A 17,586-nucleotide genomic window follows, 5' to 3' on the forward strand; every position below is an offset into this window, starting at 1 on the left:
TTTAAAGAACTGAATTTCCCTGTGATCCACACTGAATGATCTGCAAGGGTCATTGGTGCCTCTATATTTGTTTTTGTTAAATTAACTTCCTAGTCTGGGAGTTTTGAGCTCATAACATCTGCCATGTAGCTTAGCCTCTGAGCCGTGGGGCTCAGAGGAAGCTCTATTTCAAGGACGAGGAAGCCAAGGAGGGGAAGGGGGGCATGCTTATTTTCACTTTTCATGGACAACGGTGGGAGTGAATCTAAACTCTAGTTGGAGATAGCATTAGGTGCCAAACTGCTACTGTCATTTGCATAATGTGTAATCTAAGGTGTTGATTCATCTCTGATAGACAGGCAAGTTTAGTGAGGGGAGGCGAAATTACACATTGCCCCTCTGCCTGCCCCTTAAGAAACCAATCACATTCCTTCTCTCCATCAACTCCACAGAGGCAGGGACCTTTCTGCTCCACTGCACATGCCTCTTGTCTCCACTTAGCAAATTGACTGATGGCACTGGCTCTTCCCCTGCCACTGCCTCTGATGCTGCTAAGAGCTGCTTCTCCCCCCTGTACCCCCAAAGGGAAGAAACTGATGTAAATGTGGCTGGCTGGTTTGGGGTGCATTTTTTTTAACTTCCCTTTTGTAAAACTGCATCCCGTCCCTCCATAGGACCTACTCTTTGAAGACTGCGCAGGAACATATAGTTTGGCAAATAGTGTGTTACTAAAATCGAACCACTGGCTTTTAATGTAATTGCAGAGTAACTTGATTTTAATAGACTATTTGTTGAAGGTGGCAGTTTGGCATAGAATTTTGGTTTTAGAGACTGGACATATAACTGCATGTTTATGAAAAACATCAAGTGCCTTTGTTTTAACAAATGGAGCCTCTCATTTTAATAAAATTCTGAACATTAAATATTCAGTGTAATTTCTATTTTAAAATACACACAGTTCAGAAGGGAGACTCCCACAACTTTGACTTTTGCAATATTGTCTTAACTTTGTTGTTGTTCCCACTCTATAGTAATGGTGCTGTTTAGTCCATTCTCTGGAGGATCAAGGGTGGGAGGTTTCTATATCCCTCTTATTATAAACTTTTCTTTTTTAAAGATTTATTTATTTATTTTAGAGAGAGAGAGAGCAAGTGAGCATGTGTGTGTGGTGGGGGGAGGGGCAGAGGGAGAGAACCTCACGCAGACCCCCAGCTGAGTGCAGAGCCTGAAGCTGGGGCCCAGTCCTAGGACCCTGAGATCATGACCTGAGCCATAATCAAAAGTTGGATGCCTAACCAACTGAGCCACCCAGGCGCCCCACTATCAACTTTTTCTAAAAATTTATATGAATATTTGTTATAAACATAACACATTTTCTCTAATTCTCAAATAATCATCCTCCTTTTTAGCAATGAAGAAACTGAGGCCTAGAGTATTTAAGAGACTTTTCCCATTCTTTTTGGTCGAACCACATGAAATTGCCACTATGGGGCTTAAAAATAGTTGAAATAGGCAGCTTCATATGGCTCAACCCAACAGCTATTTGGGAGAGTCAGGATTCAAACTCGAGTCATCCAGGGTCAAAGTAAGCCTTCCTTCCACTATGCTGTGATGTTGCCTTATTTACTTACACTCTGTGTTGTTACAAGAATATAGCCTTGTAGGCATTATATACTCAATGTATGTGGTTAATAAATATCTGTTGTTTGGCTTTTTAAAAATGGATTTAGAGGAAGCACCATAGAGCTATGTTTTGTATCTGGGTTAGTAAAGTATTAGATCTCAGTTTTTACTGCTGTAAATCTGGGTGGTTATAAAGGACTATTAGATACTATCTCTTGAATCATTAATTCCCCTACTCTCTACATACAGTGTAAGTTTCCCAACATCCAAAAGGGGTCCAAAGAGTGATGGGCTCTTCTCAGGACAGGTGAAATCCTGCATCTCTGGTCTCTCTTCTTCCTGTGTTTTCTCCTGCCAGTGAGGCTTAGCAATTCACAGCTCTTATGAAATGACTGAGAAAGCACTTAGATAATTTGCCTTCAAAATATTCCTCCCCTTTCTTTTTCACTCTGTTAACATCTCCTTCCACACTTTAATTCTTTTCCCTGCAACACTTTCTCTCTTCTAGAGATAATACTTTAATTTTGGCCACAGGTGTTTAGCTCAAATCCCTACACTGACCATTTTAAGAACATATCTGCACAGTTTTGGAAGAACCCAGGTGGTTTTCATATTGAGTGTATCCAAAAGATATGAATTTTGAGAGCAAATCAATGACTGCATAATTTATAGTGTAATTACATAGTAATTACTCAATTTGCTTGTGAACACTGACTCCTCTCCATGGGTTTTAAACAGATGTCACAGCAGATGCACTTCATTTAAAGGAGAATTTCTATTAACTGCAGCAGTAGTTGGGCTTATTATTGTCAGTGGTGCTGAATTAAATTGGAAAGAGAGGGCACTGCTGAAAACTCTTAGGGACTATGACTCAGGAGAGGGACAGAAGTTGTCACACATGGGAGGGTTCCCACGAGTAAGTGTATCAAACATAGTGTCAGTCTTTCAAAGGATTGATGAATACTTGGCTTTGGGGTTATGTGACAGTTATCGATAGTAATAACTGAATTTTGTACAGAACTTTCTAGTGTGCAAAATTATTTCTACCCACATTATCTCATTTATCACTGGCATTCAGGACAGAGGTATGACTGTCCTGAGACTCAGAGGTCACCCAGATTCTTCCTGGGGGGCGTGTGGTGGAGCCCAAACAGGCACCCGGGCTGCCTGGCTCCCGAGGCCCCTTCTCTTTTCATCACACCATGCTGTCTCTTCAAGCCAAGTCAGTGCAGGCAACAAATCAATGAGATGGTGCCTATGTTTTTAATCAAATTGACTGACGTCTTGATTTGTTAATTTAAAATCAAAGCAATCGAATCGCTTGTTTGTGAAAATACAGGTTAAGAAGCGCTTGTTTACTTTTCCTTCCAAGTCTCGGTTTTGGTGGTATATATTTCCAAACAGCTACAGTTCAACATCAACTTTTTGTGCAACAGAGGAGACTGCCAGATGTGCACCAGCCTTTTCACTAAATCCAGACGCATCCAGGATAATCACCACTGGCAGCGTCCTCGTCAAATGCGGAGAACAATGTGCCCATATTCATATGGATGGTTTAAAACTATGGGCAAGTTTGAAATCAAAGAATGTACAGACGCCTCAGTTGAAATCTTGATAGCAGGGAATCACATGCATATATTTTTTGATTTTCCTTTCTGACCAACATGTTTATTTATTTGTTTTTCACATGATTTGATCCCTACTCCACCCGATTCCAGCTTCATGTTTGGCCTCATCCAAATCTGGACAGTGGTCTGTTTGGCCCACAACCTACCTACCCCTGACCCGGCTCCCTGCTCTGTAAAAAAATAACCGGCCTTAGTGAGGCTTGTCATTCAGGAGGCTGCTCAGGTGGCAAGGGCTCCAGAGAATTTCCTTTGGCTTAGTCCTGAGGGCATTTCCCTGGGGCAGGACTTCCAGATGGTGGTTGGTGAGAACAACAGAGAGAAATGATCTGGTTGTCTGTCAACCGGAATCCCACACAAATGTAGAGTTTGGCTGGAAAAATCTGCTTTTTCTCTTTCTTTGTGGTTCTCCTTCCTCATAAAAAATTGGCAGCGCTCTCTAGAGATTTTGTTCCCTTTTCCCCTCCTCCCCAAAGACTCTGCGGTAGCTAGCCTCTAGCCCTTTCTCATTTTCTCACCTGAAGGACCTGGCTGCCCACTGTGCTCTCTCCTAGCTCACCTCTCACATCACTCACCTTTTCCTTTCTCCTGCTTGGGATCTGTACCCGCCTTAGGAACACTTGCCCTCCTGCGGCTTCTCTTTCTACCATTTCCTGTCCTCTCCTCTCGCCGTCCTCCCTCAAGTCTGAGGACGGTCCTCCCAGACGCTTTCCGCAGGGCCCTTCAGTCAGTATGCCAACGGCTGAGTCTTAGCTGGGGGAGCGTAGCCGTGAGGCCAGTGGAGAAGGAAACAGAGGAGGAAGAAAGGCAGGAAATGAGATTTACGGAGAGTGAGGATGGGGAGGGGAGGCCAGAGGCCCCTGCAAGCCGGAAAATGAAACTAGTAAGTGGGGCAAGACTTGGCTCTTTTGTTCTGCTCCAACTTTATATATAATACTTTGTATATCTGTTACATTAGAAATCTAATATAATATAAATAAATTAATACAATATTAGAAATATTTCAATTAATAAATATAATGTGAGAAATAATTTCTGAAAAATGTCTGACATAGTGAGTGAAATATAATAGACAATAAAAGATGGTTATTACGTTATTGGTTTTTAAGACCTAAAGTGACTCAAATAAATGACTTGGTTTCAAACCGTGGAGCAAAATCTAGCTTTGATTAACGCAGCACTGTATCCCTGGTAAAAGGTTCTCTATGTTATAATATCCAGATTGTGGCAGTCAGTCCTGAGGGATGTCACAGGAAATGTACAATAATAGTCGCCAAGCGCTGAAGTTTGCATATGATTTTGGAGACAGGAGAGTGTAAATGTAAAGACCTCGATACCACTCCTAGACATGTATTAGTTGTGAAACATTCAGTAATCTCCTTAGGTCTCTGTTTCCTAAGCTGCTAAATGAAGGTGCTATAGAACCAACTGCTCACAGGACAAATGAACATTGTTCTTAGCTCAAATGGGATCAGATGTGCAAAGCTCACCACACATTGCTTAGCACATAGTCAACACTCAATAAAGGCTGTCCATTACTGGGTTTCAATTTTAAAAATTAGAGCAGATTTAAGTTTATCCTTGTAAAGACACTGATTTTACTCACTTGCCCTCTGATTAACTTTCCTGGGAGACAGAAAGGGGCATGGCTTATAACCCATTGGGATTGTGTGACCCATGAGAATTTTCTCTCTTATGTGGACTGTGAAAAAAAAAAAAAAGAAAAATATTAGGAATCACTACACTGCAGAATATCAGAACAAAAATATCAGACCCCACTAAAGTGGGTTTCCCATCAACTATATGAGCTCTGCCTATTATATTTCAGGCCATTTCAAATGCTCATAGGCCATTTTTCCACAGGGTTATATTAATTAATTTATAAAGCAGTTTATCGTATGCTAGACTTATTTCACTAGAGTATGAGGGATATTTTGTGCTTTTACGAAAGGTACGAGAAACGATTTGTGGGATCTCAAGTAGATTTTATTAGTGAAGAAGGATTTGTTGAACAGATCATATTATAGGGCATTTTCCAAATGCCTTAATGCTATATGGTTTATGCTAATTCATTTGGCCAATATCTATAGAGCATCTGCTACTTTCCTGCGCTGGCCTAGGTGTCAGGGAGCCAAAGATGTGTTAAACATGTCACAGCCTGGTGAGAAAGCATGGTGCCTTGCACACAGCTGAATAAATATTTGCTGTGGCAACTGGAAGATACATCCTTACTTAATCATATTTGCTGTTAGAGAGCTAAGAACAAGCTAGCCTAGGAGGAAGGGGGAGGGAGCAACTACTCTGGGTTGCCACACGTTTGCTGCCTGGAGAAGTCTTTACTGTGCTTAAAGATCTCCCTGTGCTGTCTCTTCAGGGCTCAGTAAAATTTACTGAGAATGCCTGCCACAAAATCCCAGGACAGAGCACTGTGATGTGGCCAACCCTAACCCCAACTCCCATCCTTGGGACTCCTCTTTTTTTCTCTTTTCAACCTAGGAATTACATAATGTTCTGGTTTCCATTCTAGTCTGTTCAGTGGCTGAGGCCCAGCTCGGGAAGGTCGGGCAGGTCTTTGGTTACAGCGCATCCAAGGCCAGAAACAAACATCGCATCGGAAAGGCAAACTTGGGCAGCAGCCTTGCAACGAAGGGGAAACTACCATTTCCGTGGCCAGAGAGAGGGCAGGGGCGAGTGTCATTTGCAGAGAGCCCTCCTGGCCCCCTCTCCTCAGCCCTCCGCTGTGCATAGAGGGAGCCGCTTAGATCCATCTTGTTCATTCTGTCTCAGCCAGGTCCAATCTAGGCTGACACGGTCCCTATAGGCTCCTAAGGTCCCAGGACAAGTAACTGACAAAGTTAGCATTCAAACCCAGGCTCTCTGACTCCCGGGTTCACACTCTAAACCACAATGTAAATTGTATTCCCAGCACCTAGTACAGGGCCTAGGAAGTTGTCCCTCTTTCTGGTTTTCCTTTTTCCTTTTATGTCTCTGTGATGGTTAATTTTACAGGTCAACTTGGCAGGGCCATGGTGTCCAGATATGTGGTCAAACATTGTGCTGGGTGTTTCTGTGAGGGTGTTTTAGATGAGAGTCACAGTTAAGCCAGTGGACTTTGAGTAAAGCAGATTTCTGTCCATAATGTGGTGGGGCGTGGGGTGGGGTAGGACTCCTCCAACTAGATGAAAGCCTGAATAGAACAAAAAGTAGATCTTCCTTGAGCAAGGGGGAATTCTCCAGCAGACTGCTTTTCAGATGAATAGCAATGCCTGCTATTTCTGGTTTTCCAGCAGAATGCCTTTGGACTCCAACTGTAATTCGTTCCTGAGTCTTCCATCCTGCTAGCTCCCCCTCTCAGATTTCGGATTCACTAAGATTCCACAGTCCTTAAAATAAAACTCCTCTTATATATACACCCCTCTTTTCCTCTCAGTCTAACTTTTGCCTATTTTCTTTCTTTCTTTCTTTCTTTCTTTCTTTCTTTCTTTCTTTCTTTTGAGAGAAAGTGGCAGGGGCAGGGCAGAGGGAGAGAGAGAGAGAGAGAGAGAGAGAGTGAGAATCTTAAGCAGGTTCTGTACCCAGTGCCGAACCCGACGTGGGACTCCATCTCACGACCCTGGGATCATGACCAGAGCAGAAATCAAGAGTCAGAGGCTTAATCACTGAGGCACCCAGGCACCCCTTGCCTATTTTCTAAAATTTCCTGCCCATGGCCTCGGGTGTTATCCATATGTCAATAACTCTTAAATTTATACTCTAGCTCAGTGTATTTATGAAGCTCCAGACCACAGTATCCAACTGTGTGCTTGGCATGTGTTCTCGGATTTCTGAGGAGCATCTGAATGTAGCATGTACAAAGGCAACCCTGATCAGCTTTCAGGGTTCCCCATCTCTGGGCAATGTGCCCACAGCCCCGTGAAAGAGCAGGAGCCATTTGGAGCAGCGCTCTCTCCCTTATCTCATATTCAATCCATCACCACATCCTTCCAGTTTCACTTCAGAAACTTCTCCTGTCTTTTCTTCACTCCACCCCCACTACCGTATTGCTGCCTGACCTCCCTGTGGGTATTCTTGGGGTGGCTCCTACAGTCTTTCCAAGTGGTCCACACACACATTCTCTGTTTCCCTCCAATCTTTTTTTCTTTCACAGCCACGGTGATCTTTTTAAAAGATAAAGCTGATCATGTCATTCTGTGCTACGACCCGTTTGAAACCATTCAGTGACTTTTTATTGCACTTAGGAAGAGGGTCAATTCTTAGCATGACTACAAGGTGGTTCCCAAGGCTATGAATGATCTCATTCTGCGGTGCTTCCTCCTCGCTCTCTATATTCCAGCTACTCTTACTCTTTTTCAAGTCTTCAAAAATGCTTCCTCACATCACTGGTTCTTTGCACATGCTCTTTTTATTTTTAAAAACGTGGAACATTTTTCCCAGCCTCTCAATTCTCATATCGGGAGTCACTGTGAAGGAGAAATTGTGTTCCACATATCCTTTCCTCAGTTTACTCAGATTTTTTTTTGTCATATAATCTTATATTATTTACCTAAACTAATACAAATAATAATAGCTAAGGTTTCTTGAGTGTTTATCAAACTCAAGTGTCCATCATGATGCTATTTTATAATCATTATATTTAAATGTTATATAATTAAAAATACAACAAAATCTGAGAAGTATGTAATATTCTTCTTTTTTTACAGATGAGGAACCTGAGAACCTGGGTGGAAAGCTGAGTGCATATTCAGTTGTGTGAAGTAGGTATTTGGCTCTCCCACTGGACTGTGGACTTGGACTAAGATGAGGCCAGGTCTGTTATTGATCACTGTTAGAAGACTGCCTGGCATATAGAATGTGTTTAATGCCTACTTGTTGATTGAAATAATGATGAATATTTGAATGAGTAATGAAGCAGAACATATTTTAATATGGGAACTGGGTATCCCTTTCATTCTCTACTCTAGTCACCTATGAGGTTATTTGTAAAATTCTTGACAGTTGCTTGCAAATGAGAAATGGCATCCCCAATGCTAGATGCTTTAGAGTACCCTCCACTCTTCATTTTGATGACCATCTGCTCCATTTCCAAACGAGGCAGCTATTTAGTTTAATTTTGCTCACAGTGAAGGATGATTTTTTTTTTTTTTAGTCCCAGTCTTTCTAGGGCTTCTAAAACAGAGGGAATCACGCACACATAGACTCATGCTTACAAACATGCACACACTGTGTTAGGTAAGCCCACATAGCTGCTATAATGAATAAACCCTAGTTATTTATTTGCGTAACAACCTAATAGGGGTGTTCCCACTTGGCCAGACAGCTTTCCACCTGGTCATCTAGGAGCCTGGCTCCTTCCATCCCTGGGGGTCCCATACAGCATCAGAGGAGAGTGAGCATGGAGAAGGCACACCTACTTCCTAAAAATCCTGGCTCCCAAATGAAGCATGTCACTTCCACTCATATTCCATTGTGAGAAAGTCATCATGTGGTCATACCCAATTCTAAGGAAGAAAAGGAAATGCCGTCTAGTTATATGCCCAGGAAGAAAAGAGACAAAAGATATTTGAGTGAGTCACCGGCTGTCTTTGCCCTAGCTCCCATCCCTATAATACAAAGCAGAGACATGCTTTAAGATTAGTACAAAGTGCTCTGGCGGATGGGAAGATAGAGCTTAATTTTAATTTTAATGTAATTTTAATGGTGAATATCTTAAAGACCAGTGGAGGAGAGGATTTTGAGTGGGTCTTGAAGGAAAGGTAAGTCCTTGATAGAAAGAGATCCTAACAATTATAACAGATACCAGTGCCAAAAATGGTGATGTCAGATGTCAGAAGAGAAAAATATATGCCTGTGCCTTGGTCTTTGTGTAAATATCTCAGAATCAAGTAGAAATTATTTTAATAATCTATTTTTCCTGGTTTTCCTGAACTCCTTCTATAAGTAATTAAATAACAAACAGAATTACCCGCCTCCACCATGAGTATCTTATCCCTAATGTGAAAATATGAAATAATTAGAGGGTGTGCTGTCATGGAAAACTTCTATTTTCAAGACTGTGCTAATTATACAGGATGAGGCTGAACAAAGGGAAGATGTACAATTAGCAGAGCACAACTTATTACAATCAGCTCTCTTTAGAGGCTCTTCTGAACCTAGATATGTAATAAACGAAGAGTGATCTAGCATTTACCTTTTAGAGGACAAGTCTGGAGACCATAGAAATGCAAGGCTGGGCTACTTTGGAGAGTAGGAGCACACACTCTAGTCTTAAGTAGTGGAGAGAAAAGAGAAGGGTCTTTAGAGGGGGAAGACCTCCATCCCTTCCTTGGTCTGCCACTCATTGGCTGGGTGATCATAACCTTTCTGGGCTATTTCCTCCTGTATGGGGACGATACTACATATGAAAACACTTAGCATTGAGCCTGAACTATATTAAGGACCCTGTTTTTATTTTAGATCCATTTCCCTTCCTTTCTCCTACTTTTCTTTTTCTTAAGCAGGATTTCATTCACCTCAATAAAAAATTCTTAAGACTTTGAGAACTGTACAAGAATGACTGTGATATCAGCTGGATGTATTTCCTCTAAATCCACCAAACTTCAATAAAGACAGTTATAATATCTGTGGCTCTATCTGAGCAATGTCAAGGATAAAGAAATACCTTAGTTGTCAAATCCCAGGAGGGTTGACTCAGCTCCTCTTTTCTTCCAAAGAAGATAAACTGCATCTCAGGCAATTTGCTTTTTGCTAGGGGTTTTTTGTTTTGTTTTCAAACAAGATCTTCAGTGCAAAAGACAATCTCTCATACATATACATTAAACGAGCTACGGTGAGTCCCATGAAAGTTTGGGTTTTTCCCTAGATTCTGTTGCCAGAATATTAGACATTGATATGAAAACATGACAGCTTAAAAATCACACACTATTACATGTTATTCAATTGCAAAATGCTGTAGGCTTCCCATCCTGAGCCTCAGTTCAGCTATGAATGGCCTATATACTCAAGTGCATCTTCATATTGACTGAACGGATAGAGGCCCTCAGCTTCTGAGAAGGCATTAGGATTGCATTATCATATCAATAGCCCACATGCAAGGTTCTTGATAAGAAACGATCGTAATCCAGAGGCAAGAGATAAAATATGAGAGTTTGATTTGTGTAAACAAATCAAAAGCATTTAAAGTCAGCTACTTAATCTATCTCCAAGCATTGTCAGGAATATAAATATCAGAACATCCTCAGAGCCAGAACAGGCAAGAGTTGAGAAAATAGAAGGAACTCTAAAGATTAGTTGCTACTTTTTCCTGATTTACTATAATCCAGCCATATTGACCTTCTTTCAGTTCTGTGAATCAGCCAAGCTCAAAGCCTCTTGTCTTAAAGCCTCTATAAATCATCTTTCTGCCTCTTCAGAAATGCCTCTTGTAATAGTCAGGATTGTCTCTGTTAAGCTACATTAACAAAAAGCTTCCATATCTCAGTGGCTTAAGACAATAAAAATTTGTTGTTTGCTCATGCTACATGCTGTGCATCTCCAGCGTGGGTTGGCTGAGGGGGCTTTGTTCTTTGAGGTCACACCTGTCCCAGGCGAAGGGAGCAACCACATCTTGGACCACATCCCCTGTTAGGATGCCATAGGGACCGGGAGCTGGGGTAACATCGCTTAGATGCTCCAGCATGCAAGAGACACATATCATTTCTACACAAAATTGACTGGCCAGACCAACTCCCATGGCCTCATGGAATCTCAGGGTGAACGAAGCAGCACAATCCTGTCACATGCCTGGAAAGGGGCGTGGAACTGGGAACAGCCCTCTCGCCTCTCACACCTGCCCTGCCTACCTTTACGAAGCTGGTTCTAGTTCTTTGCTGTCTAAGCACCCCTTTAATGTTCCGTAGTGCTTATCACAATATGTAATTGTATTATTTGCTTATTTCCTGCTGTCATTCTAATCTTTTTCTTCCACTGAACTGTAAGATCCCTAGGAGGAGGGACCACCTCAGCAGGCTAATTCCATGAAAGAGTTCCCCCAAATGCTCAAGCTGCCTAATATATTTAAATACTGAATATATTGGTCTTGAGTCTGGAGAACCCTGATGGTGTTAGTGTCCTGTCTCTGAGTCCATGTCCTTTTTGGCTGTGTGCTGATGTCTCTCAATTACTCCTCTCCCTACACAATAGCCGGGGCAAAGGCGAAGGCAAACTGGGCATTCCTTCAAATGCTGTTATGAAGTAAACTAGAAAACTATCAGTTAAAACCTCATCGAAATCTCCAAAGGTGGTAAAACCCAACGTACCCAGTGCAAATTGCCGTAAACCTTGTAAATAATGAAAAGAAGAAAGGAGTTCGGTGAACTGACATTTTGTTGAATTTGCTTTAGGCAAATGAATTTGCAGGGAATTAGCCCAAAGCTACCCTCCTACCCCCACTCATAGTACCTCATTGTCAAACTGAGCCTGGTATTTAGAAGGCAGCCTGAAATAACTGCCCATTTCATGGGCAAGGAAACTGTAGTTATCCACCCAGATCACGGATGTGATGGTGGAAGAGATAAAAGTATGATTCAGGTCCCCTGGAGCCAGCATGGGGCTCCTTTCCTGAGTCACACTCCAGGAAGGCTGCAATCCTTTCTATAAACTTACTAGCACTCCATATAGGGCAAAAAGTTAGCGTATGAAGGAATATTCTGAGTATTTGTCTTGACTTTTATCACTTTAAATAAAAATATTTTAACGATTACTTGTTATTTTGGACACTTTTTAGAACTATTCCATCATTTTCTATATAAAAAGACTATTATTTTCAAGCGAAATAAGAAATAATTGAAGCACAATTGCCTGTGGGACAAGGTTATTTCAGCAAAGAAGTTTCAAGAATCAATTAGCTATAGCCTTGGAGAAATGGATTTTTAAATAGGCATTGTCTCAGGTCACCTAAGGCATATATTTAGTTCCCCGATGTTTCATCTTAAAAGAGGCCACCACTAAAATCAGTCAAAGGTTTTGCAGGCAGTTGTAAATATGAATTTTTTAAAAAGGCCATTCCTTTTTTAGTTTGCATTTTTTTTTCCTCCTGGATCCTCCAGGAACAAGGGTTATTTCATGGCTCATGGCAAGGGTATTTATGTGGTATAGCATGGAAACAGTAATAAAAGAAACAAACTAAACTTTTCTGTTTCCTATTAGTCCTTAGATGTTGATTTCTGCTTTTATTGAATTGCCGTTATTTTTCCCCGGTGACAGAATGCGTAACTGAGCAGTGCTTTCTCTTACCTGTTGGGCCAAGTTTGCCATGAGCTCCTTCTTACCACGGGTGCGGGGCGCAAGGCATGGTCTCACTTTGTCAGATTTGTGGTGGCTTGTGCCGGGAGAAGCTGCGGCTTAGCAAACTGCACAATCCTGTGTAGATAGCCAGAAGCAAGAAAACTTTAGAAACAATGGCGATTAATCAGCCTCTGAATTCTGCCCCTTAAGAAACAAAAGACTTGTATTCAGGCTCTAAGTACAATAAACCAAGTGGCATATGAGTAAGCATTGAATACAGGTTGATCAAACAAGAAAAATAATGAACAAATGAACATAGGGAAGTGAGAGCTGGTCCTAGGATTGCAAACCCATGTGCCTACAAGGCCAGGCGAGTGGCATCGATGAGGATGAGGCGCAAGCTGGGTGTGAGACAGCAGGGGGTGGTAGGGCTGTGGCGACCTGGTAAGTGCACATCCCAGCTTGGAGGCTCCCATCTGGCTGACGGTTTTCATTGATGCCATAAGGAAAAACAGACCCAATGATGCTACAACTTCAGAGTTTCAAAGGAAGACAGAAATGAGGATTTTCATGTAAAAATCTCTTGTTTTGTATTGTAAAATTAAATTAAACACAACTTTGTGCAAGTCGAACAAGGCTAAATAAAGCCAAAGGCTCCCGGAAGGTCAGGGTTAGCTCATGGGTGGCCAGCTTGTACCTAAGATCTAATGCAACATCTTCAGTGTCCACATGATGAGAAGGGGTTCTGGGGGCAGAAGCGAAGGGCTGCCAGGGGGCAAAGACTCAGCTAGTTAGTGGCAGAGCTGGGGCTTCTGAGCACGAGTACCTTCCCTTTCACCCACAACCTTTCACTTTCCCTTGTGACTACCTGGAGACTGGCTGAATCTGAGCAGATCTGTTGAAATGACAGACTGAAGTGGCCTTCAGTTGAACTGAGCCTTGGGTCTCAAGCTGCGTTTGTGTAAAACTTCATACCAAGAGGCATTAATTTTCTGTTCTCACCATTCATGTTATGGAATGAGTGCTGGGTAAAGCTGGGTGAGTAAAATAGGGTGGTCCCTCAGAGGAAATAATACTCTGACCGTAGGTATGTGTTTGGGGTGGTGTTTAAGCCGTGTGGCCAGATGTGAAGAATGGCAGTGCTAGGGGAATGGGCAGAGGCATGAGGGGGTCCCCTGAATCTACTTGGCGGCTCCAGTTTCTACTAAAAGCCTGCTCTTTATGCGCGAGGCAGCGCTGTGTGACGGCTAAGTGTAGGGATGGGTTGAAATACTGACTCAGCTGCTTGCTGTGCCTTAAGCTCTCTAGGTCGCCTGTTGAAAACAGTGATAACACGACCTGAATCACAGAGTTGTACTGAGATGTAAATGAATCAACACAGAGAAAATGCCTAGAATGGTATTTGCACAAGGCAGGCGCTCAGTAAATGTTTCTTAGTATTTGGAACACACACCAATATTTATTGAATGCCTAATGTATGCTAACTTGCCTACATTTATGATCTGTAAGCATCACTACAACCCTCTTCATTTTATATTATTATCTTCAGTTAATAATGAGAAAACCATGCCCTTGACAGATGGTCTCTTGTCTAATATCACCCTGGGAGGTAGCAGAACCAGTGTTTGAAACTAGGTCTAGCCAGCTTAACCATTTGTTTAACCCACCTCTCCAGTGCCTTGCCAGTGTTCAACTGAAGATAACTATTCAGATCTTTGAAGGGAGAAAAAGCCAACTTTGGTCAAACACCAAATACTTACCAAGTCAAACACCAAAGCAAGAGTCCTAAAGCAAGCCATCGAAAGCACCGCAGTGCTTGATAAAATCTTCTGCCTTGTGTGAAAATGTACTGTTCTAGAATGGGAGTGTGCCACATGACTGAGAATAAGACAGGAGAGTATGTGGTCAAGTTTTAGTGTGCATAAACCCTCACGCTTACCCTTTAAAATGCTATGGTTCTTAATAGATTAATAGTGATAGATCAGGGGGCACCTGGCTGGATTAGTCAGTAGAGCATGTGAATTTTGATCTCGGGGTCATGAGTTTGAGCCCCACCTTGGGGGTAGAGATTACATAAAATATAAAAATAAATAAAATCTAAAAAAAATAGCGATAAATCAAATTCCATGGAGGTAGCTTTTAGGAATTGAAACGCATATTGGATATTGATATTGGGAAAATAACACCTGAAAGATTTACTTTAGTATCTTAAAAAAAATTCCTCATTTTTACAAAATGAATATTTTCTATACAGAGAAAGAATGGAATAAAACATAAGCATTTACTAAAGTATATGAAGCATGAATATGAAACATCTTATGTAAAACATTATTAAAGGAAGCAAAGAATAGAGGGAAATGAGCAGTTACTGACTATTAACATGAGCCAGATCCTATGCCAGGTAACTTTGTATACAAGTTAGCATTTACTGAATGAAAAATAACCAAACCAGGGCCAAAATAGGTGTGGAAAATGTATGTATGGCCACCTCAATTTTCCATGGGTAGATATTTGCATTTATACATCTCAAGTCTTACTTGGACATAACTCCTTATCTTGACGACCCGTTCTGTTTAGTTGTTTTTGACATATACACAAAATATAAATATAATTAACTTTAGCCAAGCAATGGAAGGGAAGGAGGGTATCCTTTCAACCAAAATATTAAATTGTCATCAGTGCTAGGAGAATACAAACTAGGAAACATATAGATGCAAATTTTTTCTACTTTAAGATGAACATTACCCTAAGAGATAATATGTGTTTTTAGCAATAATATAGAAAGCAGGAATATAGTGTACAAGATGAAGAATATAAGCCACATTCTTCCATTTGATTTCTGAAGTATAATTTTAGTATTTAAGTTTGAGGCATAGCAACTTTACAGAATTTAAAATGCATCCACATCCAAAAGTTGGTTCTGGAATACAAAACAATATTTCAAAGTCAAATAGAAATGAATTTGTTCATTATCTACTCTTTTGGATAATTGCCATTATTGCTATTTCTCCTTGGGCAGATAATTGAAAATTGACTATATTAATTACTGTGTTTTTCTGGGGAAATAGCATAAACTAAAAATTTGTCACCCACCTCTTAATCTAAGCTACAATTTTACCAGGCCTAAAACTAATAACTACTCAAGCGCATTATTCTAATATAGCTCATTAATATCTTCCCTTCTTTTTAGCTTCATGTGGCAAAAAAGAATTCTGGGGATGCCTGGCTGGCTCAGTTGGTAGAGCACGCAATTTTCAATTGCTTGCCCTATAGACAAGTTGTGAGTTCAAGCCCCATATTGGGTGTGGAGCCTACTTAAAAAAAAAAAAAATTGTTAAAAAAATAAAAAGAATTCTGCCCATGCCATTTTTGTGTAAGGAATCACATTCGTTTTGTGTGTCTCCACATGAGAGTTAGCTATGAAGTATTTTAGTGACAGAATAGGACAAATAAGGTAGTGGTAACATTTGGACAGGAGATTTTGTCTCCCGTTTTGCTGCAGCCCTCTTTGTGGCAACGGAGGGATTTGCGCCGTGAATCTCTAATGTCACAATCTGGCCACATTTGATCCTGGTTTGTGTGTGGTCTGTCTGCAACCAAGGACTTGAATCAAGACAGACAGAACAAAACAGAAAGAGCTGCTGCGTTGCCCATTTATTACCTCACCGAGGTAAGTGCTGTGAGTCATTAGGAAACCAGGTGGAGGAAACAGTTGATCTACTTAGTTAACGAATTTAGGAGACAGGGTTTTCAGTCGGTAAGTTTCAATGATCACGGACTTAACTTTCCCATTTCTCTTGTCACAGGCTGGATTCCTAGGAAACAGACCTGAGAATCTGAGATATGCATGCAGGAAGTTTACTGGGGCACGTTCTCGGGGAGTGACATCCACCCCACCACGGTGAGAGGGGAAGGAAGAAAGGGAGGGAGAGGCCGGGCTGGGATGCAGTCACAGGGAAGCCTGAGCCCACGCTGTGGCTGCACTGGAGCAGGGACGGTCGCAGAGGTCAGTGTCAGCTCTAACTTCTGCTGACTGGGTCTTCCCTATTCTACACAGAGTATTATTCGAACCCCAGGACTTCTAGCCCTGCTGCGTTGTCAGTGGTCTTTATTGTTGCCTTTCTGCAAGAGGCAGTTGAGCTGCCTTAGAAACAGAACGAGCCCTACGAGATACGACTCACTGATATGACGGCCGGAGCCTAAGTGACAGGGTCAATCAAAGGAGTAAGCCCTGACGATGCTCCAACTACATCCGGGATAAAATACTTCGAAAAAAAAAAAAAAGCCAGAGGAAATGATTTTGTTTAAAAGTACATTCATTTCTTTAGATGTAAACATGGTCATTCATACTAATAAAGCAGAATGATAAAAACTGCAGCATGTCTTTGTTGCATGAAGTCACTAAATATTTCTGGAGGCAGGTCAGGATGTATACCACAGGTGGGAGAAGATTTTAAGTGTATTAACCAAGCCCCACAAAGAGTTTCAATTAACATCATTCCAGCTTTTTTAAAAATTAATTCCTAGGAAAGATGAACTATAAGCCAATTTCTGTTTGCAAATACCAGCATTGTTAGGAAATGAGCCAGTGTGAGAGACTTCACCATCGGCTGGGGTAGAAACTCGCAGGGGGACGGTTCTGTACAGAGCTGCACATCTATTGAAGTTTTTTCTTCTTAGTCCTTTACTCCACAGAAAAAGATAACAGGGAAACCCAAGATTTGACAAGCAGAGACAGATTATGCAGAAACTTTTCTCAGCTTTGCCCCTTACATCCCACACTAAATCTTGGCACTGCAGATTTTGCAAAACACCACTTAGGCATCTGATTTAGGAAAAAAACAATAGACTTCAAATGGAGGAGAACTTGCTATGATTTTAGTGCATGAGGCTAGAATTTTGAAACTCAGTAAGAAAAGTGTGGATGATTCTAAAATTCAGTGATTAAAAAGTGACTCAGTATTGACTATCTCTATCCCATCGTCTGTCACATTTCTGTAACAGGCATCAAAGCAGAGAGGAAGTGAGGTTTACAAAAACTGTTCTTTCATGACATAAAATCACTGGGTGCAAACTCTGTCTTATACATCACAATGTA

The 17,586-nt window shown here is 41.4% G+C and overlaps 1 protein-coding gene across 4 annotated transcripts in view; it reads right to left on the reverse strand.

Annotated features, from left to right (window-relative positions):
- B3GALT1 (beta-1,3-galactosyltransferase 1) overlaps positions 1–17,586 on the reverse strand; it is a 540,853-nt gene that overhangs the window by 46,393 nt on the left and 476,874 nt on the right. For all 4 annotated transcript variants that reach the window (XR_012375363.1, XM_025853085.2, XM_073882932.1 and 1 more), the window contains one exon: positions 12,498–12,623. The gene's annotated coding sequence lies outside the window, so the exon portion shown is untranslated. The remainder of the gene's footprint in view (positions 1–12,497; positions 12,624–17,586) is intronic.

The sequence above is a fragment of the Callorhinus ursinus genome, unplaced genomic scaffold, assembly GCF_003265705.2.
Source record: "Callorhinus ursinus isolate GAN/ISIS: 27379988/994484 unplaced genomic scaffold, GSC_fseal_2.0 scaffold2, whole genome shotgun sequence".
Classification (NCBI taxonomy): domain Eukaryota; kingdom Metazoa; phylum Chordata; class Mammalia; order Carnivora; family Otariidae; genus Callorhinus; species Callorhinus ursinus.